General features: G+C 41.0%; 1 protein-coding gene across 10 annotated transcripts in view; it reads right to left on the bottom strand.

Moving 5' to 3' along the window:
* LOC125767018 (leucine-rich repeats and immunoglobulin-like domains protein 1) overlaps positions 1-23,396 on the bottom strand; it is a 187,675-nt gene that overhangs the window by 21,147 nt on the left and 143,132 nt on the right. Inside the window, exon 5 of one of the 10 annotated variants that reach the window (XR_007418718.1) lies at positions 12,717-15,269. The exons of the other annotated variants lie outside the window; for them this stretch is intronic. The gene's annotated coding sequence lies outside the window, so the exon portion shown is untranslated. Of the gene's footprint in view, positions 1-12,716; positions 15,270-23,396 lie in introns of those variants that run through there. 10 annotated transcript variants of the gene reach the window in all.

The following is a 23,396-nucleotide window of genomic DNA, read 5'->3' as shown; positions in this document are numbered from 1 at the left end:
ACAAATTACTCAACACGTTACAATTTTGCGGGCAAGTGATGGGCGACCTGCTCGCCACGTCAATGTGCTTCATACCGGCCATCCCTGATTCCTCTGTGAGCGAGTGAAGAGACTTCTCTTTGACATGGGCTGCTAGTAGTTGCGCATATATAAAGCCTCGTTTGTGTAAACGCATGTAAACGTCCCGAGTGAAGGACGCACAGGAAACGACACCCCCTTGTGTGTGTGTGTTAAGGTTCTTCCGGTCCGTGCACCATCTCAACCACAACGCAACACATTTAGCGCACAACACGCTGCGCGAATGGAAAAGTGTGAAATGCTTCTGGGAAAAGTTTTCCTCCCGCTTTTTCCACGAACCATCAAATGGTAGCGCGGGGGCGGTTGGACCATGGACAAGCAAGGGTTTATTGTTGTTGGATATGGGTTTCCTTCCCTTTATGAAGGGGCTTGGCAGCTTTTTGTTGTTGTTGTTGTTGTTTGGGGAGGGATTTTTCTCGTTCGACACAACAGACAGGATGACAAGAATGAAGGTGTTGATGGCTGAAAAAGTACACACTTTGTTTTTTCCGATGCTACCAACATTCCACGTGTTGGCGATGAGCGTAGGGTAAATGTGAACCAAATCCGAAAGCGTAAAATGATAACCTCGAAAAAAAACGGAACTCACCACCCAGGGTAAAACACACCATTCGCGTTTCGATGTCCAGTTGGGAGTTGGTTTTGTGCTTTTGAAGATGTGTCGATTCTTGCCTTTGTCTTGTACCGTGGAGCTTGTTCATGTAAGAAGAAACACCTACGACAGCAAATTTTCAAAACGTTGTTTTTTTTTTGTTCCTTCTCACTTTTCTCATTGTATGACAGCGTTGGATGGGATGTGTCGGAAAAGTAAAGAATTTTATAGTATTTTATTGCCACTGGGAGCGGTCAGTGGAATTCTTTCTACATTTTTTTATTCCACTTTACAGGCACGATTCGTCCAGAACATGATGCCCCCCTCATGTCGACTATGTGAAAAGACAGGGTGAGATTTTTATTGGTCATCGCCATCACAATGTTCGCCAGGGCTTGGAGTGAGGTGTGGAAGATCAACGGCAAGGACAGGTTCTTAAAAACCGGAACGGAACCGGTGATGGAAGAGTTATTCGAAGCCCGTGCAAGCATAAATCAGGTCCAGCAGTCTTATTTGATAAGAAAGGTGCCCAACCTAGACAGGAGCTTGAGTGGAAGGCGTGAGGTTACTCTCCACCGGAGAAGTTCGTTGGAATGTGATATTTCCTGTGCAATCGGGAAATGGGAGAGGCAAACATTTATTTACTACCAAACGATGGTGTGTATAAATCTCGCTGAAAGGTGAACGATGCGAAAGCGGAAGCCGCACGCTTAGTGTTGTAAGTTATTGAATGACATTTATGGTCAATATTGGAGAGAATAATAAATGGGAAGTTTTCAATGCTTTAGAAATTGGAGAGCAAAAAAAAAAAATCATCCGTTGAGATAAATCCAATAATTAGAGAACTTTAAAATTATTAAAATTAAATATTAGTTTAATATACTGATCAAGATCAAGAATCAAGACACTAATGTATTTTTAAAAGTATTTCTCTGGATCACACTACTGTATGTCTAGTACCCCTATTCAATTAACACAATTAAGATCCCATATAAGAATTACCAAAAAAAACATTTATCAGCATTTTCGATGCGCAGGATATCATTTAATTAGCCTCGAAAACTTTTCGCATTACTCAAACCATCGGCAAAAACCTTTTGTACCATCACGCGTCACTTTCAGCAATATTGGAGCGAGTTTATTTCAAAAAGCGATAAGCACCAACGCTCGTCTAAGAAGTTCGATATCATGCAAACATCAAACGCAAAACTCCAGGAATAAACTCGGGAATCCTTAAGGCGGCACAGAAGAATGAGCCAGCAGATAGAACTTTCAACCCTCCGGTTGGAAAAAGCAATAACTCATCGGGGCTGGGCAATGTGAAAACCCCGGCCTTTTCATTAAGCACCAGAGCATTCGCACACGGTTGATAAATGATGGCGCAACGTTTCTGAAGGTTTTGTTTTCTTGTGTCGGCAATCGCCGATTTCGTCCCTAAAACTCCAACCACCTACAAAAGGGCGTACTGTCTCGAGAAGATCTCTTACAGGCCTGCTTGCCGGCTGCTGAGTCGCGAATTTATTTGCGCAGATTTTCAATTATCACCTGTCACAATTCCCAATCTCTTTATCAATCACCTTGCGATACACTCGGATACGCTGGAGGGAGAGTGAACCAGTGGCATTGGGGGAAAGGGGATGTACATCGTAAGGGTGCTTCGAAGCCCATCCATGGGACGGATAGAGTTCTCGCTACGGGTGTGTTAGTAACACTTCACATTCCTTCTTGTTGCTCTGTACATACGCATCCCCGCCGTGAAGACCTGTATATTAGAAGCCGCGGATTTTGTCGGGGCTTTAAGCGGATAATAACAATGGTCGTTGAGTTCAAGTTGGGTTCGCTCGGGCGTGGGCGCGCGCAAGCTTTTTTCGGGGGTCGGAGATCAACAGTTCCGAAAAAGGGTATGCTGGAAGAAGGTGCCATGGGGCCGGGCAGCCAACCTGCCGAATATCACCCAGTATAGAACGAATCTGATTCATGCCTTTTTATTTGCATTTACCGATCCAATGAATATTTCATCGCTTCCGATTTGTGATGATTACGATTTATTTGCGCACGGGTATGTGCCCGCTATCGTCAACGAGAGACGAGAGAGCTAGAACCCGGGTTAAACGAACAAATGGCCTATAATGGATAGGATGGGTTTTGTGATGGGTAACGATACGGGATGGAGCAAAAAAAAAAGAAAACAAGTACCGAAATCGGGGAGTTTTGTGGGAATGTTCTTCGTGCTGAAAATTGATCCACCTGGGAGGGAAGGTTGTATCATGGTTTACGCTTTGGGGAATAACCAAGACGAGGGAAAAGAGTTACCACCGACAAGCAGGAGCAGTAGGAAAGGGGATGATATGCAATCAAAACATCATCATCACCCAGTACCATTCGAAGGATGATGTCGTCCTTCCCCGCCCAGCATGCGCATGGTTTCGATTTTATTTTATTTTGTCAACTAACCTTTTATGACAGGATCATCAGATTGACGAATGCTGATGACAAATTGAAACGAGAAAACTGTATGGAGAATAAAATATTGATTTAAATAAAATGGATAGCGTGAATGATAACCATTTATGTTGATAGTGGTTTTTTTACTTTATTTTTGTTTTAAACTTTCAGGAAATGTACATTTTTCACTAGCGGATGAACCGAATGTAAACTATCCGTTTTTATAAATGATTTTAACATAAAACTTCTATTTCTTTAAATTATAAAAAATAAGAAAAACGTTATAATATTATAACAACTGTATTATTAAGTATTATTAAGTATTAAATTGTAAAAAAAATATGCGCTGATATTTATATTTTTACTAAAGGTATAAGCTAAATCACATAAATTGTAATAATCACAAAGTCCAAAAAGATTTTTTGATTAAAAAACTTTTTAAATCACCTTTTAAACCAAATACAATATTAACACTAGAACTACCTTACCAGTCATTTTGACTGGTATGCTTAATTTGCATCACATTAGATTTTAGGGTATTCGAAACAAGAATTTTACATATATTTTCTACAGTACGATATCCGATAAACAATAAAATGTACTCCAACTCTTTTAAATTATTTAAAAATTAACCACGAACGAAGAACGCTTAAAACACTTGGTACTTCTAGTACTAAGTTAAACAACAAAATTTAGTACATGTAAAAAATCAAAAAGAAACCTCTGATTCTCTCAATTCTTCGTTTACATTTCGCAACTAACACATTAAGTTAGCAAATCTACCCCAATCTGACTTTCATTTTATTGCTCACCAATAAAACTACGTACTCAGCACGTAGAATGCTGTACGTTGCAGTTGAGTTTTCCATTCGGACATTTTCGTCTAAAGTAATTGGATACTATCGGCCAGGGCTAACCTCGAGGCGGCCCACTGGCACTATCCATTTGGGAGCACAACATTCGCAAGGAAAAAAATACAAATAAATCCATGCAATTTATCGATTGCGTTAAGCAAGCAGCTGTGCACCTTAAATCCGAACCCCCAAAGCGAAAAGCTTTCGTTCCGAAGATTCCTGGTGCTGTTTTGCCGTAAAAATGGTAAAGATTTCGCTTACTAAGCAGAAACGCATCGTTTACGAATGGAGTTTTAAGACACACACACAAACAACGGTAAAGGAAAACGGAAAATTGTAATCGGGAAAACCACTAATACATAAAACCTCAACACGATTCGCTAGTCACTTAACCGAAACCATCAGCAGTTAGCAGCCGGAGCAGCTCAGCTGCTCGGTGAACCGCGAAAGGCAACCGGATATCCGGGTATTGGAGCACCGTATCGAATGAGCATAAAACCCGGCAAACCGGATGAAGAGTTGCGCCAGTGCTGCCAGATAATGGAAAGCGATAAATCTCTAATTTCGTGTAATGGCAGGCGCCCCTAAAGAAGGCGACCCAAATGGGAGTCCATTGAATGGTTCGACGGTCACAGGTGATGTGCCATCCCTTTTGGCTAATTCTCTCTTCCGACGGAGCAGGATTCTGCAGGGTATTCGATTGAATTCCGTGCTTTCCGGTTTGGCTGACAGCTTCGCGTAATATTAGTCATTTGATGTAACTGATCCCAAAGCCCAAGGGAGTGGAGTGCAACGGACGAAATGCATCAAGAATACTTTGTGAAGCTATTTTTTCTAAATCAGTGAAAAATCGATTGCAGCTCTCGGATGTGTGTTGCATCAAAATTCTTCCCTTACGGTGCATTATTTAAAATGAGTTTCAAACGAAACAGAACACTGCCATTGAATGCAAAGTAGCTTGATGCAAGCGAAACAGTACAGAGGAATATCCTTTCCATCAACATCAAACGATGCAAGGACGGTTACGTGTTCTACGTCTTCTACGGTTGCTCGTGTGTCCACTTGTTTCTTCATCCATAAGCGAACGAGCAACCTCTCAAGCAAGACGGACGGACAGCCTGGAAATACTTTACAGCTGGCAGGGGAAAACTGGGAGGGCCAAGAAATGGAAAATGGTTCTTTCCATCGTCTTGTGCTTTCCATCACACACAAGAAAGCGATACTTAAACGTGCGAATATACTTGCTTCCGTGCTCCTGGGCGAGCTGAGAACACACAAGCGCATAGCGGCGAATAGCCGAGCGAGTTCCTCCTCTGGTGGTTGAGTTTTGCGAGAAACTATTTTATTTATATTCCACCCGTATGCTGTTTTGCAGCGAAAGTTCTTGAACACCGGGTGGTTCCGGAACGGACCAGCAGTCAAAACTTGGAGTTTTTGGAAAATGTGAACCCATACACGGATTGAATTCTTCACTCACGGAATTGTTCCGAGCGCTCGTGTATCGAGAAGCGAAACAGTGGAGTCACACACTACTTCCTACCCAAAAAAAACCGGGTTGGCATCCCACGACGTGTGTAATAATGGCGTGGGAAAGGATAGGGAGTTGGCCTCCATTCTGCATCGTTATTTCAATTTCATTCTCTTGTCAAACTCAAACATCAACTTTTTCTCTAACGGCATCAAGTTTTATCGGTTTGTTGAGAAAACGGAAAGGAACGGCAAAGTTGCCTTGCGCTTTCGACACGATGAAAAGTTACGCTGAGCACGCATTTAGTTTAATATCATTTTAAGAGCCTCAGAATTCTGCGCGAATACGTATTGCGGTGAGGGAAAAAAAGCTTTCAACGCGAATGAGTTTTCCACGAAGGTTCGCAACTCCTCAAAGTGCATCCCGAGCTGAAAGGGTTTTTTTTCACTTCTTTCTTCTTGTGTGATAAATTATTCATGCAGGACAAAATCAATCAAAGGAATAATTCGCTTTATCGGAGAGCTTACGGAACTGAGTTATTGCTGGCGAATCGGTTTTAAAATCAATTTTTGTTCATTTAATAAATTTCCTCTTAAAGATTATTCAATTTTTTTAAATAAAACTTAATTAAACAACCGACAACTCAATTACCAGAAATAGCCTACAAAAAGATCTTCCTTCCAGAGAAGCGTCACATGTTATACTACAACTCCAGGATTATCCTTTCCAAGAAGATGATTTCATCAGTTAACTGCCAAAGCCAAGGATAACATCGTAGTAGGGATGTTGCCATTCCTTAAGTGAAGCTTCCTAATTCCTACCATACATGTATTCCCTTCCGTATGAAAGTAGCGGCACCATCAAAAGCGAGGGAAGTGTCTGTGAAGTTTGGGGTGTACCAATTAGATCTACCATCATATGCAGATTTCCTAATCATAGACAACCGTCAGGCTTCCGATACCAAGGGAAAGCAGCAGCGTTTTGATCACGGCAAGTTACGACATGCGATGCCTGCTACTCACAGTGCTGCAAGTACAATGAAATTCATAAAAATTCAAATGAAATTTGCATCAAATTTCACACTGGCTTGTTTTCGGCTTCTTTTTCTTTTGGCCAACGTGATGTACTGTCGCCACTGTGTACTGCCGTTGACAGTGTTTGCATTTCCCGGTGGACCGACCCGGTGGCACACAAGCCACAAGAGGCTGTGTAATGTGTAACGCGGAGCTTGTCATTCACGCAAATAAACGGCTTACGGTTGGGTGTATGCCCGGAAACCATCACCATCCTTTTGCCGAACAAAACCAGGAAACAAGCCTGTCACAAAGGAAACAATCTGTCTTGTTGATGTGATGTTGAATTTATGCATAGTTGAACCGGTGCGCTTAATTTGGAACATATTTTTGGGCTTGTCTAGCCTTAATCTTCGAGATGTAACGTAATCGTAAATGTTATCTCCATTTTGAGATAATATTGGGTATACATATTTATACATAAGTTGTTCAGTTTATTAAGTTAACTTCAGATTCATATTCTATCCTCTCTGGCTAAGTTGATTGCTAAGTATAAATATTTAAAATTTTCTTTAATTTTGTCCAAAATTTCTTCAAATTTATAGTAAATTATATTGCAAAAAAAAATCCTCAGCAAAAGATAACAATGCTTTGATTAAAGATTTAAACCATAATTACATCATACGTAACATATTCAAGGCTTCCAGTGTTAGCGATCCTTTACAGTGAAGGACAAAAAAGGGAAATTCCCCTGGGCACAGAATCTTTCACTAGCGCAAACAAGAATGTAGACGCACAGGGCGTACCCCCATCTTCTCACGGTCGGTAGATTGCGTAAATATGAATTATGTCCCTCGAAGGCTTTACCCCGTGTGTGTTACGCTGCCACCTCACACACCAGTGATGCACGTGTGTCTCTATGTCTATGGTAAGTTTTTCCTTCCAGCGATCTGTCATGCGTATCGTACCACAGACGGTAGTGTACGATACTTCTAAAAACGGATGGAATTTGGGCGAAGAATATTGTTTTGATGTTAGCTCCACAAGGACATCCTATAGCGAGAATTCTCTCTCGTTCTCTATCTCACACACACACTCTCTCTTTATGGATTTTGGTTTCGGCTTGCGATCACCAGCATCACACCCTTCGGTCCTGTGTCTTTACGTTCGGTTGAGTGAATGTATTTCAAATTCTAACTTTTAACGCGTCAACGAGATGAAAAGCCAAGTGACACCAAACGAGAGCACACTAGAGAGGTAAAGAGTCATAAAAAACATGATCTTAGAATAAAAAAAATCTCTTTTGAAGCATATAAATCTCGTCCCTAACAAAGCCTGCCGGAGGATTTTCATCCATTTGCTTGATGTCGCCTAGAGGATGTCGGACACACAACTGACGTAAGTAAGAATCAGTTTTTCTTGTGCTGTTTATTTTTCGCTTTCCGCCACAAGAGTTCACAAAATGTGATACAAATCTACCACGGCCCTGTGTGTAGTGATGACAACGGTGCTGGAGAAAATGTCTCCATCCACATCAACGTTGTTTTGAAAGTAAAAATCATCCCCCACCCCCGCAACGGTCAATGGTCGGTAATGCACGAAGAATTCGGCCAGCAGCATAATCCCCTTTTGCAAGGATTTTAATTTTTGGTCCACAGCTCAAACAGCTCGCGTGTGTTTCAGTGTTTTAATAGAAATGCAGTCAAGTGATGGAGAGCACGTGTTCTGTCGTAACTCGCATACACAAGACCAAACCGGCGAAATAAGAACCGGCCAGATTACGAGTCGGATGGGACCAGCTTACCGTCTCTGGGTGTATTGAAGAGACGAATTTTACACAATATAAGCCGGTGGCAGACAGTCATCAACCACCTTCGGATGGGGGTCGAAGATCTTCATCCCCAAAAAACCAAGGTATTTAGAGGAGCAACGAACCGAATTTGCTGTACCAACCTCAGGCTCCTAGGTCCGAGGTATACGATGATGAACGGTGTGTTTAAAATTTAATACCTTTCGTCGTAAAACCTTGCGTTTAAATCGTTTGTGGCCAAGCAATGGTTGGAGAATGGTACCGGTGGTTGATAAATCGTGACGCAGACAAAACACGGGATCCAAGATTTGGCTGCAAGATGAAGATAGCATGCAACCGAATAAAGTTGACGAAGTGGTATGTCAGAGCGTTAAAGTACGGCTAACATAAGCTGACGGGCTGAATGAGAAAATATTTCCTTAAGATTTAGTGAAATAATACAAAGACAGATAAGCGTTCTATAGAAATGTTGCATAAAAACTCGGTGCGTAAATAGAATTTGCTTCAAATTTTTATTTACACTCAAAGAAAAGCAATAACACTAAAACCTCGACGGGGTGTTAACAGTGAAAACCCCAGAAAAACCATCAAAGTGTAATCGAAAAACTTAACAGAACCAATTCCAACAGCAATCGTCACCATTTCCTCGGGTGTGATGGGACAGATTGTCAATCTTATTTAATTGCACCCGAAAACGATCATTTCTCTCCACACGGTCACACGACCGAGCACTTTTTCCTTTTTTTTTGCACACATCAAATCCTTCCTGGCACGGGGCGGTTGGTACACTATCGCTGGACATAAATTTTCAATAAATTTCACATCACCAGCAGTTTGTGCAGTGGCCTCCCGTTGGTGCCATGTTACGCAGTCGAACATTATCCAGATAACAACCTAATATTTCCAACCCATTTCACTTCAAAACCAACGCCAACAACGACGATGGCAATGATGACGGGGCAGGCACGAACTCACGGACAGGGAAAAGCATGTCCCAGACATCCTGGAAGGCATTTTCCTTTTCCAAATGCAATGGGTTGGAGACGGAGGGTGGCTGAAATAGGGAAGGAGTGGGAGTGTGCCATAACTTGTTTCCGGCTACAAATGGAGTGTAAACAAAAACACTTCACCAGCCAAAGGACTCTCCCCTCCTCCGTTGACTTTGCTTCACCTTTCCAGCAATCGAAAACACAACGATGCAACGATACTATTGAAGAGACGGAACGAACTCCCATAGGATAGTGAGCTTTTTCCTGTTGATGCTTGCAAACTGGAAGCTTTTCCGTTTTGCCAAGTTTTCCGTGACGACAAAATGGTGCGGCTATACGTGCGCACCTTTTGCAAATATTCCTGTAACAGAGTGTGGACCACTTCTTTCAGCAGCAGCAGTAGCAGCAGGACGCTTCCGGCTGCGATACTCTCCAGACGATTCGATTTCTTCCTAATGGCCTATAATATCACAATCAATTGCAGTAAATACCGCACGGCAGTAAAGTGGACGAAGAACACAAAAAAATGAAAGAAAGAAAAAAACAACTTCAGAATGTGTACACCATACCCGGCGAAACGGTAGTAAAAACGTGTCGCAAACCATCCCGAACGTAGATCGAAGTGAAACGTTGTGCCTTTTTGTGAGCCGGGGCAGGGAAAAACCGACCCATCGCTAGATGCTACGTGACTTTTCCGCGAACATGGAAATTTGCGCGTCAATTCCATCCAATTCTAAACTTTTGCACAAACAAAACGCTGCATGACACCGAAACTGATCGAAACGGCTCCGGAAAGGGACAATTTCACAGCCGATTTTATGTACCCATTCCCGGGGGTGGTGGTTTAGGGGTGAGTTTGGCGGTGGGAAAATCGTGTCCCAACACCGACACTATCAATCTTTGTTTACGTCGTGTCGTACACGTCCTGGGGTATGATCATCATTGTCACTCGTTGAATCATGTCGTGGCAAAGAAAATAGTTGAAGTTGAGTAATTTTTCGGACGAGTTCCAGCATCCTCCTGTGCATGTTTGAATGTAATAATCGTTTTTTCCTGTCGATGTTCTGTGACAGTTGTATTCAACATTTCCTTAATGGTGAGAGGATACAATTCATTGATTTATGAAGCCATCCAGTAGGAAGTGTGCGTAGATGAAAGATTGTTTCATGAAAACTTCATTGACTCAGGATTTCTTGAGGATTTCTCAACGATTTGTTGGAAGACCTACAAGCTTTTCAAATATTTAATTTTTAAGTTCGTCGGATGTGCTATACAATCGTTTTACGTATGCCTGATGAATGCAAGGCTGCAAGATTTAAAACTATGATAAATATTTTTTGACAAAAACTGGTTCCAGAAATCCTAGCAGGAAATTCGAAAAAACATCTAGACAAAAACCCTGTACACAATCTAAATCTCTACATGCAACAAAGCCATGTTACGGTGCCTACGGTTATTTTGTTTTGCCAAAAACAAAATCCATAACCAACCGTTGGGTACATATACCGAATGTGTACAACTGCTCAGTTCGGCCCCATAAGCCATCGAAAACAGGTGCCAAACTACCATCATCGGGTAACGTTCCCAATCAGAAACACCTTCCGGAAAAAGCCGTGGCAGGATTATCCCTAGACACTGGCACAGTGCTGTGGCACTGAGGGATCATTGTTGGGGTTCGATTGTCCTCGGGCGTTTTAATTCCAATGTGCGATATTTGGGTATGAAAATAGACAAAAAAGCACCTCCAAAGCTGCAGGAGAACCGTCCTACACACCAGCAGAAGTTGTCTTGTTTCGTTGTTTTCGGTAGAAGCTGCAATCCCAGGGATCATTGTACGATCTATGGGCTCTGTGTGAGCCCTCGTCTGCCTTGTTCAGCAACTTCAACAAGCTGCATCTGTATGGATGCGGCGTGTGAATTATTGAAACACATCCTGTTTATTTTATTAACGTTTTGTACTGTCATGGCTTTTTCTTCAGCATGTTGAGATGCCGGAACGATGATACTGGCCGGCCAGTGCTAAAGTGCACCGAACGGTTCGGGTGAGAATTTCGTTGGTGCAAAGTCGAACGAAACGAATACCATTGTCTGACTTTAGCATACTCGGCGGCCTTGCTTCAATTTTGTTTGAGAATTATTCATGGAAGAGTAAACGAAGCACAGCAGTCCACAGCGTTGTACGAGATTTTATACAACTGCGTGAAAGCTTATCGCACATGAATAGAACATCCTTTGCATTAGGTGTGTTGTACGAAGCATCGTTTTATAAACTTAAATTAATTTTAGTATTGTAAACATTTTGCAAAAAAATCGAAAAAAATAAAAGGTTTTGGTGCATGTTTCATTTATTTTTGAAGAATTTTAGAAACTAAAAAGCGCTATTTTCAGTATTATATCTTGGAGATTTCAATGTGTATCAATAGTTGAAATCTGAGAATTTCTTTCATTCGTTCGTTTATACTCCTTAAATGATGTTGATCGATGATTTTTCAATCGTTGCCGGAGTTTTCCTCAACCTGATATTTAACGGTTTTTGCACGAAATTTTGAGAAAATTTTCTTTTCAAACAATACAAGAAAAACATATTCTTTAGGAAAACTCCTTTGAAACAAAACGAGGAACAAAACTGTAACTTTTATGTAACTTAATCACTTTACACATTATTTAAAGGTATCAAATAATTAACAGTAATATGGGACATACACACCCAATATTCAAAAATAATATGTTTCCTTTTTAAACAGAGTTCAAAGTTACCTAGATGCCAAGAATATGGCCATCTTCTACTCTTATACCATTTAACAATTTCCTTTTTTCTGTACTTCATCTCGTCCTAATTTAATTGCCATTTTTTATTTGATGGTTATGGACCCTATTTTTAATTTATTCCAAGAAAAAAAAAAACATAAAATAAGGAAAAAACTGATAGAAAAAGTTCAATTTACAGTTGGATGTCATTCGCTATAGAAGAAGAAAAAAAGTCTGTATCTCGTAAATAGGGTTAAGGTACGACGGCATAAGATGTAATGCCCAAAACTCAACCCCCAGTTTGGCAAAATTGAACCAAACGACAGCAAAGCGGTACGGATTATCGGCTTAGCAAACAGATCAGTCGGAATAATTAACATCGTTGCGATCAAGTAATTTGCTAGAGCACTTTCTTTCTTCACTGCCCTTCCTGTATTTTGTTTTTAGGATGTACAGTCCAATGTACGAGATACCATAAAACGGCACATCCGAAACACAACCCCACAAAGAAGGAAGGGTCAATTGTAGTCAAATTGAAAATCGAGCTCAAATAAAAGGTACAAAGTGGGGTATTGGGGTTTAGCGCTTTTAAGGTGACCATCGGTTAAGAGTCGTCCTCGAGGTAGAACTGGGGTTGATAAAAAAAAGAAAAGCGCAACATTGCTGGGCAGGAATAGAAGAAGAGAAAATGTTTCTTGTGGACTTAGGAATAGGGCTTGAACTGAATGGCCCAACTCACACGTGACGCCCACGCCCTGCCCACGTCCACAAGTAACTTCGTAGAAAGCCGAAACAAACCCTCTATGCTTACTGCACGCTTAAGCAAAACAACGCTTTACCGAGTGCTACCCCGAATGCAGCGTACGTGGTATTCTAATGCGGATCGCAGGTATAATTTCCGAATCCTTTTTCACTTCGCGAAGATCCCAGGTATAATTCCCGAATCCTCTTTCTCCTCGTGATTTGTGGACGCGTCCAGGACAGGACCCAATTTTTTTGAAATTTTGTATGACTTCGGCTTTTTTGGACGTCTCATGAGCCGTCATGTGTACGCAACCAATGGATTGTGTGTGTGTTTTTTCCGACCGAAAGTCGAAGGTACGCGAAACCCCTCGTTACGCGTTTGAGGTTAGGTAAGAAGAGAGAGAGAGAGCGAACGGAAAAACTGGTAACCCCTTCATGTGAAATTGGAGCAAAGAGTGTAAGGTGAATTGTATTTTTTTTTGTCTCTCTCCCTATTTTTGCCCTCGGTTCGGTTCGTTGGCGGCAAGCCATTTCACCGGCGCAAAACGTGGAATCCAATCAAGTTTTAATGGAAATTCAAATCATGCCCTCGGTCAGGTCATCACGGACCGGGCAGGGGCTAGCTCGAAATTACTGCAGCCCAAAGGTGAAAATGTCCTGGCACAAAAACTGGCGAAGGCACCGATCCGTGTACCCGTAACCGGAATCGTTTTAATTTCACATGCACCGATATTTGATGATGACCAGCAGACTCGGAAAGGCAAATCGTCAGCGACACGTACTAGTAAATGTTGATTTTACATTGCGGAGCTGTAAAATGTACGAACATCGCAATCGATCGAGAGCTTGAAGTGAAATAGAGTGTCACGGTTAATTAAAAGCAATATTGGAACAACGTAAATGTAAATTTCGAAATGCGCAGTACTTTTATCAAAGTAAGACGAGCTTTAGAAATGATCCTTTCAGACTTTTCTTTTGTGAGCTAAAATTTTGTGCAATAAAAGGTAATATTTTTTTAAAACTCCTTGTTGATGCTTTCAAATTTTGTGTTTCGCATTCAAAAGCACCCCAGCAATGGTGAGTTTTGTCCCTTATGTTATATTCCATCAACTTCAGCCTTGCTCAGTAAAAATGGCTGACGAAATCAAAAATATAGAGGTAGCTTCACTGATCACAAAACAACCAACACAAAACCAACTCAAGTCTATTTACAACTGGGCAAGTCTTTCAGCTGATGTCAATGCCGAATAGTCATCTTGTGTGCAGAGACGAACGAGAACGAAATGTCTACAGTACACCACCGCATCGTAGAGACTCCCGACGGTGCCCCTTCCGGGAAATGCATTCGTGCAATCGTTCAGCTGCAACGTAGAACACTGAGTACGGGGAGTAGTTCGGTGGAAAAATAACGACTGTGAGCGTCCCAGCTTCAAAAAGGACAAAACATGGCGCTCAGCAATTGCCGACTGCACAACCGGACCCGAAAGAACTTTCGTCTGACCGGCAAAGCGTTTTGGTAGCGATGGTAGAAATGAAAAATCAAGTAAAAGCACTCAACATTCCTTTTTTTTTCTTCTTTTTGTTGTTGCTTGCTTTATTTATTTTCCAACGACTCCATGTCTTGTCGACTGTAACCAACCATGGGGAGGAAGCAGGAAAGTAGCAAAAAAAAAGGTACGCGCAAAAGGTGATCCGCGCACACGGACAGTATCTTCAGTATTGGCGCTCTACGAATGGTTTTTCGGAAACCATTTGGACGAGACACTGGTACGTCACACAACACAAGGACTTTCTGATTTCTATTTGCATATTATTTCCATTCCGTCCTTAAGCGAACAAGCTCGAAGCTGCGACCAAGAGTACTAGTGCTCTCGGATGGCCCAGCCCGAGCGATCCCGCCCTGGCTGGGCTGTCACTTTCAACCGCTGAAGCTGAAAAGGCGAACAGTGGCAAAGGTTTTTCAACCTACTTTTTCCCCGTTTACAGATGGGAAGCGCAATAAAAGCACAATTTTACTTTAAAATTGGGAAGGTCGAGAGAAGCAATGTTCACTCCGGCCAAAGGTTTGACTTCCGGAAATTCAGTGGAGTGAAGCAAAAACAAGGGAAACGAAGGTGCAGTAGGTAAGGTGCAAACAGGAAATAGATATGCATCAGGATTGTGACTCCGTGCGGGTTGATGTAACGCTAGGTACACGGTAGCTCTTATAGGTGGGCAGAAAAAAAGTTCATACTTTTGGAGAGAAGTTGTAAAAACATCCTAGCCGGAAATTGAGGGAAATAAAGAGATATTTGGCATAATAAAGTAGCCACGGTGATAAAACGATTGGACGAAAGGAGAAAAGAAACGTGACTATTCATAAAAAGGCTAACAAGAAGAACGTCGCAAAATTAATTGGAATGGTTTGAATTTCTTCATGCACTCTCGGAAGATCTCGGGAAATTCTTGGACGATTAAATGATAGCTTGTACTCACTGTTTCGTTAAGTTCCCATATATAATCAGGAAACTCTTCAAGTTGGGCATTACCTGTAAAATTAAAAGAAGAACAAATGTAGATCAGAAAAACAAATCCAAAATACTGCTTAAAGATAATAAAAAACTAAAACAGCTTCTACAAAACATTGCAAAAGAATATCCTTGAAACAATGTAACGATCTTGCCTGAGACCAAGATTTATGACATAAAGATGTTGCTTCGCCGCTGCTACCTTCGCAATACAATGTAATTCGCATGCCCTTATTTTCCAAAGACCATTTTGACCATTACCGGTGGTTTCGCTTTTATGCTTGTAATTTTGCGGTAGTGTTTCAGGGCACTCCGGCACGAAACTACACCGAATCAGCGATCTGGATCAAAAGATCATCTGTCTGATGATGGGAGGTGAGAGTACTTCGCCAAGATCACACCCAGGTGATGGATGATTGCAAAAACTGCTCACCTCCTCTCCAAAGGATGCTGTGAATGGTGAAGAATAATGGGAGAAGGCGGCAAAAGAAAAGGTAATCATACAGGCAATCGACAATGTAGTCTCGTTTGCAGGGCGTAAGAACATCTCACTTAACCGCGAAATGTCCGCTCGCGGGTGTAGCAAGCGTGAGTTTTAATCTCATCGTGTAACAATCGCAAATGATATAATCCCCAACTATACCCTCAGGTGGTAAAGGGAATCGGGGGAGACGTAGTTTCAGAAGTAAATCGCGGAAAACGAAGAAGAAAATGGTTAAACAATCTACTTGCTCATACACCCAGTACAAGAATAAAAACTCAGGGAGAGTGTTGTTTTGAGCGCTTCTCACTTCAGAGGTGATGTTCCGTTCGACAGGTTTCATCACCCTCATATAACACGCCCAAGGTTCCTCCGTTCCACACCATCATCAGTCGCATAATCATCATAATGCGCTTGAGAGAAAGGAAGTGGCGAAAGGTGATAATTTTTCTTGCAAATAATTTGAATGAAACCTTTGCTTCCTTTTGCAACAGTCAGGTGCTGATTATTGTCGCTTGCCGCAAATCCATACCTAACGATAGGGGAGTGGATCTGGTACACCCCCATGAATGGAGGACACGATAAAGCGACAGGAAACCGCAAAAAACAACATCTTTTGCCCGCAAACCGCAACGAAATATGTCAGCACTGTTGCAGCAGCAACATTGATGCTTAAATTGATGATGGGTTTATGCTTTTCTTTTGCTAGATTCGTGTACTGCGCGGTCTAAACCGTGCAGGCACACGATGTGTCCTGAGTGTTCACACTCACACACCGCCACAAGTAACGAACCCGATTGCGAATTATGATGCACAGTTCGCACCGCAGTTGCACATGCAGTTTGCCCTTTTCACAGACCACAGGCCCTAGTTGTGCCTGCTGCGTTACCGTGCGCCAAAAGATGATCGGCACAATCTGGACAGGGAAAAAAAGGTGGCAGATAATCGTTATGCCTTCGTTTTAACGAGCGATGCAATGGAAAAGGTTGCTCACGGTATGTTTTTGCAGAAAAAGAGGAATTTCATGTCTAGTAGACATGATCATAGGCTTCGCGTTGCGTCACCAGATGTGGCACAGAGTGTTGTTTACCTAATGTTGCGTACAGACATGCAAACGTAACGTATGATTTGTTCTTAGGTCGAAGGTAACCGTGTGAACCAAACCCCGAAATGTCACTGTTGATTGATGCTTTAATTCGTTATGCAGACACGTTTTATTGTCACGTTTGAAGACTAAGAAGGAATGTAGTGAGTAGAGGTTAATCAGGAATTGTTTTTGATTTAGAATTAGATTTAAATTGTTTTCTTAACGTTAATAGTAATCAGGAAAATAGTACCAATAATAATGTTGGTTTCCAAACCCAATTTCAAAAGTTTCTACGAAGGAATTAACACAAATTAGTTTTGAAATAATGCAACAACAAAAAATCGTTCCCCACGAAAAGAAATATTACACAGAGGAGAAAACAACACAAGAAAAACCAACAAAAAAAAGTAAACATTTTCAATTTTTACCAATAAATCAATGTTTTTCTCGTTCTTATTCTTTGATGTCGGTACCAATTGAGTAGATTCATCAAAAAATGTTTGTTTTTATTGCTACTATGTTTTGTACCAGTCAGTTTTCTTTTTTTGATTATTCTTTGTTTATTTTAATTTTATTTATACTTTCTCAGCCTCCGTTCTAATTTTTGCTTCTAGTCACATAAATTGTATAAGTTCTTATGTATGCTACCTTGCAATATTTTTAGTAAAGTGGTTGTCATTATTAAATTTTTAGTTCTTTTTTTTATTTCTTTTTTTCATCTCTCATTTTATTATATCTCTTGTTTCCATTTTATCATTTCGTTTTCTTTTGTTTTGTCTAAATTTTTTTCATTAATACTTTTTCTGATCTTTCTAGGTATTTTCAGTTTGTTTCTTCTTCGATTTGATGATTTTTAGTTTAGGTACGTTGTTTTATGGTTGCTATTTTATTTTTATTATTCAAAATGGCTCTACTTTCTTCATAAACTTGAAGTTGGTTTATTTCACTTGAATGGTTTATTCAAATTAATAAATTTCTAGAATTAATGACGAAAATTATGACATAAGTATTACGGTAAAAATAGATAAAGTTTAGAATATCAAGTACTGCTATTCCTAATGCAAAAGACACTACTTTTACACTAACAAAGTTGGAAATATTAAAACACATTTTGTAAAGTAGCATATCCAGGATAATGGAAATAAAAATGCTTTTCCTTTTTGTTTCGTTTGAAAAGCAAATTATCATACACTATGTTAGCAACAAAATTATTATACCTCCTGACCACAATAATCCGCACACAATAATCGCAAAAGAATGTTGTTATATTTCATTGCCTTTCTCTTGCTTCAAAAGTTTATTTTTTCTCACCCTTCGCTTCAAACCCAACCAACACTGTCCGGGGACGGTGCATAAATAGATTGTGGCAAAGCATAAACATAAACCTGCCACGATCTAGAGCTCCCCAATCACATTGTGTTGCGCCAGGCCCGAACGAGCAAACAAAACGTCGGTATCATTTGTGGCCCCGCGTTGTTTGTACATATCTGAGTGAAGATGCAAATGCGTTTTCTGCTCGGTGCAGCAGCAACAATTGTCACTGCATTGCATCTACTTTCTCCACGGTCGTATTCATGAGCTCACTGCGCGGATGCAATTTCATCCTCTCATGGGCGTCCCGTGCGCCCTCGTCCCATTTCAATGGTTGCGGCGCTGGAAATGGTTGGAATTGCATGCAGATGTGCGCATCACCTAGGGAAACCCGTTAGAAATTACTAACCCAGATAATGGCCGACAATCGGGAAAACAACAACGTTGCCGGGGCCATCCGTTTTCCTGAAGCATGATGCGATGTTTATCCAGGTAGATGCTTATCGAACCGTCACCGGCCACGATTCCGATTCATGGAAGAGATCATCAGACAGGCCCAGGTTTGGTGTGCCAGAAGAAGGTTAAGAGAATGCAATTATTTTGCACTTGGCAAAGCGGATATGCAACGTAAAAATACGGAGAAGCAAAAAAACACTGCATTTGCACGTGTGCATCATCTGATGGGGAAGCATGAGAGTGAGAAAAAAAATACGATCGTCAGTGTTTGACGTGGTGCGGTGCGAAAAACAAAAAAAAACTCAAACTGACCCGTTTAATGCCCATTGCATAAAGTGGTACCCGTACCGAAATGGGCTCAGAGTCTTCTATCCGCGGGAACTGTATCGAGACGGTTTAACGTTGATGTAGCTACGAAATAGATACCATTTCTAGGCGTTTCGTAAACAAAACGGCATAAATCGTGGCCATGTCGGAAACCGGTTGATTGTATGCAGAAAATACGCCTGAGAACCATTTTTTCGTTGTTGTTGCGTTTTCTTATCCTCAATGTAGCACTTATTCATTGGGAGCTAGGACGTTGTCGTGATGAAGCCTCGCTGCAATTGGCAGTATACCGGGCTCGCCTAAAGAGCCAATGCGCACACAACTGTTGAAGCCGAATGATGTGGTGCTCTTACACACGAATACGCCAAACACATGCGAGCTGAAATACATTATTTCCAATCACACCTGTACCACCACCATTGGCATATAGAGCTTTGTATGCTTTGAAGTGAGGAATAGTTTAAACAGAACGCTTTGCACTAGTTGGGGGGGGTGGGGAAAGGAAAGGAAAAACAACCGGAAAACCTTCTAAGAAACGGAACGTTGCACACGGAATGTGCTAGCATTGGGAATGCATTTTGCATCTGCGTTCGCTGGCAGCATACACCGGGGCAAGGTGCGAACACGTGCAGAGATTATGGTATCGGATCATGCTAATGCTCTACACACACGGTGCACTAGAATTGGATGAATTGGATCTCGCACCGTGATGGTACCTGTGTATACGAGGGAAACCTAGTTGGATTGTCGTTTATCGCGAAATAAGCAACACAAATAAGTATTTGCACAGCGGAGCACAAGGTTTCTCAGGGACAAAGTTCCATTGAGTTAATTCTAAACAACACCTAAGTTGAAGTTCACTTTCACAAATTATTCCCCTCTCATGTTTTATACAAAGCCATTTTTGGCAAAATAATAAATTAGTAATTAAACACAAAAATATAGAAAAGAAAATAACAGAAAAAAATGAAGAAAAGAAGGAGCAATATATGGAATTTAAATGAATTTAAAATCAAAAATGAAGTTATCGGTGCAATCTTGACTATAAAGTAAAGAATGGATGAAGACATCTAAAGGAAAAAAACGAACAATCTCCAAACAAGATGGCGTTCAGGTCACCCATAGGTTCAAGGGTGGAGATAAAAAATTAACAAAATTATTGATACACACTATCGATCGTAGCCACAATCCGCACGGTGTAGGAGGTAAGCAAGGTGCTCGCAACCAGTGGCAATCGGGAGGTCTCCATCTGCTTGCTGATCCGCTTGTCGAACCGACCTGACGTGTTGCGGATGCCTTGCATCGTAAATCTTGCCAGACGATCTCCAGCTGGGCGCGTCCATTTGCCCAAGAAGCGAAGAGCAGTGCGCGACAGCGAACGAACTGATTTACACTCGCTGTGGTTTCATCTTTTGCTTGGCAATTTCGCTCACCCATGTTTAAGATCACCGTCGTGCCGGGGATGGATTTTTTTTGCGCGCATCCGATGGTCTCAAAATGGGTGAAGGAGAAGGTAAGAAATCGCGGACTGAAACCATAAACAAAAGTTTTATAGAACTATCCTCATTTGCGATCGTGGTCGCTTGGCGAACGGAAGGTTGGGCGACCGAACAGAAGAAGAAAGGGGGTGCTAGATTGCATCACGCATACCAGTTGAGCGGCACACGGTGGCCCGAGACGTCCGTGTATGATGCAAAAAGCGACGAAACCGTTGCCGGCATCGCTAGCGGGAGTCAGGAACATTTGCTAGCAAAAGCATCCCAATATCCGCGCGCGCTACAGTGATCGAAAAGCGGAGTCCGGCACATGTCGGTGCAAAAGCAAAACATTTTGCTGGCGGAGTGAACTGAGCACCGAAAGAGAAAAAAAACACACGCCACATGGAAACATCACCTAGACAAAAACATTGGTTGCCCCGTGAGGCAGAGATAAAAATACATAAATAAAGGCAGAATTTTAATGCTGTTCCCTTGTTGGTTGATATCGCCTACAAGCGGAGCACGACCCGGTTCGATTGTCGTACCGGAAAAGCCGTAGTTTGTTTATGGGGAAGGGGAGTCGAGAGAAAAGAGATCGCGGTTTCGATCCAATGTTTCCGCCAGCTTGGAGCAGCACGATGGAGGAGTTTTTTCTACTAACCAGCTGGGAATCGATCGTAAAAGCAAACGGAAACCTTCATAGATCAAACGATTTATAATCGATTTTTTTCACTGTTGGATTAAGAAACATGTACTGTTTAAGTATGAAGCAATCATTGTGTTGATTAACATTTTTTTATTAAAAATGGCGTGGAAATTACTTTTCATGTAAAATGGAATTATTATACTATAAATTGCTAAATTGTTTTAAGTAGAACTCCTTGAATATAAAATATCTAAGCATGAAGTACCTAAATATACATGAAAGGAGAAGATACATGAAAAAGTGGCTAGCGCTTCTCAGATATTCTTCCAGAAATTACAATATCGTGATGTTCTATTTGCAGAATAAATTATTGAACACTATTGCAGAGGATTCCTAAACGTAAAATCAACCACTAATCACTGTGGCAAAAGCCACTGATGGCTTTACATGTGTCAGGACATGAAAATTTCAAAGTAGCAGGTCCACAAGTATCATATCTCAGTTGATTCTAAGGTAGGAATGATGACATATTTAAGACAAAACTTTATAATACTGACGAAATGGTTTCCTATGACACTCTGTACTCCTTGAACAGAAAGACTAAACATCGTTAAAGAAAAGCAAACTATCCAAAGTTCTTAAATTTCGGATTCTGATATACGTTGAGAACAACGATGTGGAGAACTGGAGGATCCCGCAATATCGCATATTGGAGATTCTTCTTCTTTTGTGGCACTACAACCGCGAGAGATCTTAATGTATCATGTCTGGCTTTTATTGACTATTTTCATCCACAGCAAAATAGTCCGAAAACTGCGTATGAAAGTTCAGTTTGGACGGCATTTGATACTCGATCCTGTTGTGTAAGACCTGTGGTGTCGCTGGTACTCAAGAATTGAGACAACACTTAGTTTGAAGGTGAGCGAGGCAAAAATCCCAATTTAAGTAGTACAATCAGCGGCCATGCTAACAAACGTCCATTGAAACAGGAGTGATGTCTGTCCAGCATATACAAAATAAAACAAATTTTAAGTCGTCCAAAATGTATCTGAAGTCAAAATTCAGCATCAGTAGAATTATTGAAGTTGAGATACCTTCAAGATATATTTTACAAATTGGTAAACTCTATCTATTCAAAATACCTATCACAACTGTTCAACCTCGAACTACGTAAAAAATTTGCAGTCCTCCATCACGCCATTAAATCATTAAAAGACATTAAATCTGTCAAATATGATGAGGATCTCTTTGTCGCATTCGAGAATAAGAAGATCAGAGAATTTATAGACCGTGTATGCATGAAACGACAGCAAGGGAAGCCGCTACTATGACGATGAACTCACAATCTTCCTACTAGTTAGACTTGCCAGGCTCCGGTGTTCCGGCTATGTCATTAGAATGACACCGCACAACCCCCAGTTCATTAAGTTTTTTTATTCCGGCTACATATCATCAGAGTAACTGTGGTACATCCAAAATAAAGTGGAGTGATGATATTTACGCATTCACCAAAGGAGTTGAAATTGACAGACCATGGTGCGACCTAGAGGACCTAGGTAGAGGACCTAGAGGATCAGCCCAAGATCGTTAAGAGATTGATTTAAAATTAATAATAACAATTAAATATTAATAAATACATGAAAAGTGGAAACATAACGCGTTTAAAATTTCATGTTTACACTAATCAAAACCATTAACAAAAGTTGTTTAACTCGCATAGCCATAACTAGAATATCTCGTTCAACATTATCATTAAAAAAACTGATAAAACCATCGACGAAAAATACACGCGAATATTTCTTCTACCTTTATTTTAACAAACCTTAATGGTGACATGGTTAACTTTCTTTCATTATACTATATTTTGCTCACGCTTGCATTCAGTATCCTTTTACAAGTTTACAATGTAAAACAAAGGGGCAAATCATTTTTCATTCCAACTACTCCTCACAACACCGTTCCTGATTAACACGCTTTCCCATATCGCATGTGGACCCGGTTAATGAATGAGCGTGCACTGGAAGTTAAACTGCGGGTCGAGATATTTCTTGTTCGCTTAGCGTTTTCCCCTTTTTTCATTAGCCGGAGAGCACTTGTTTATTCTCCATTATGGACCTGGATGTGTTTTAATGGGCAAACGTAATTTGCGTATGCATGCAACTGGTTTGTTGTTATTTTGGTTTCATTGTGATTCCTTTTTTTGTGTCTGAAAGTGAACTATACGCTCGTTGAGGAATGTTTCATAATTTGCTTTCATTGCTTCACCAACTTAACCACGAAGCTAGCAGAACTGTGCCCGTGGGTGTGCGCATTTTTATTATAATGAGCTTTTAATTTCACAAACAATAGAGAATCCTTTTGA

This window comes from Anopheles funestus, chromosome 3RL (assembly GCF_943734845.2).
Source record: "Anopheles funestus chromosome 3RL, idAnoFuneDA-416_04, whole genome shotgun sequence".
NCBI classification, from domain to species: domain Eukaryota; kingdom Metazoa; phylum Arthropoda; class Insecta; order Diptera; family Culicidae; genus Anopheles; species Anopheles funestus.
Note: the sequence above shows the minus strand (reverse complement) of the source record. Positions and strands in the feature narration are given on the sequence as shown.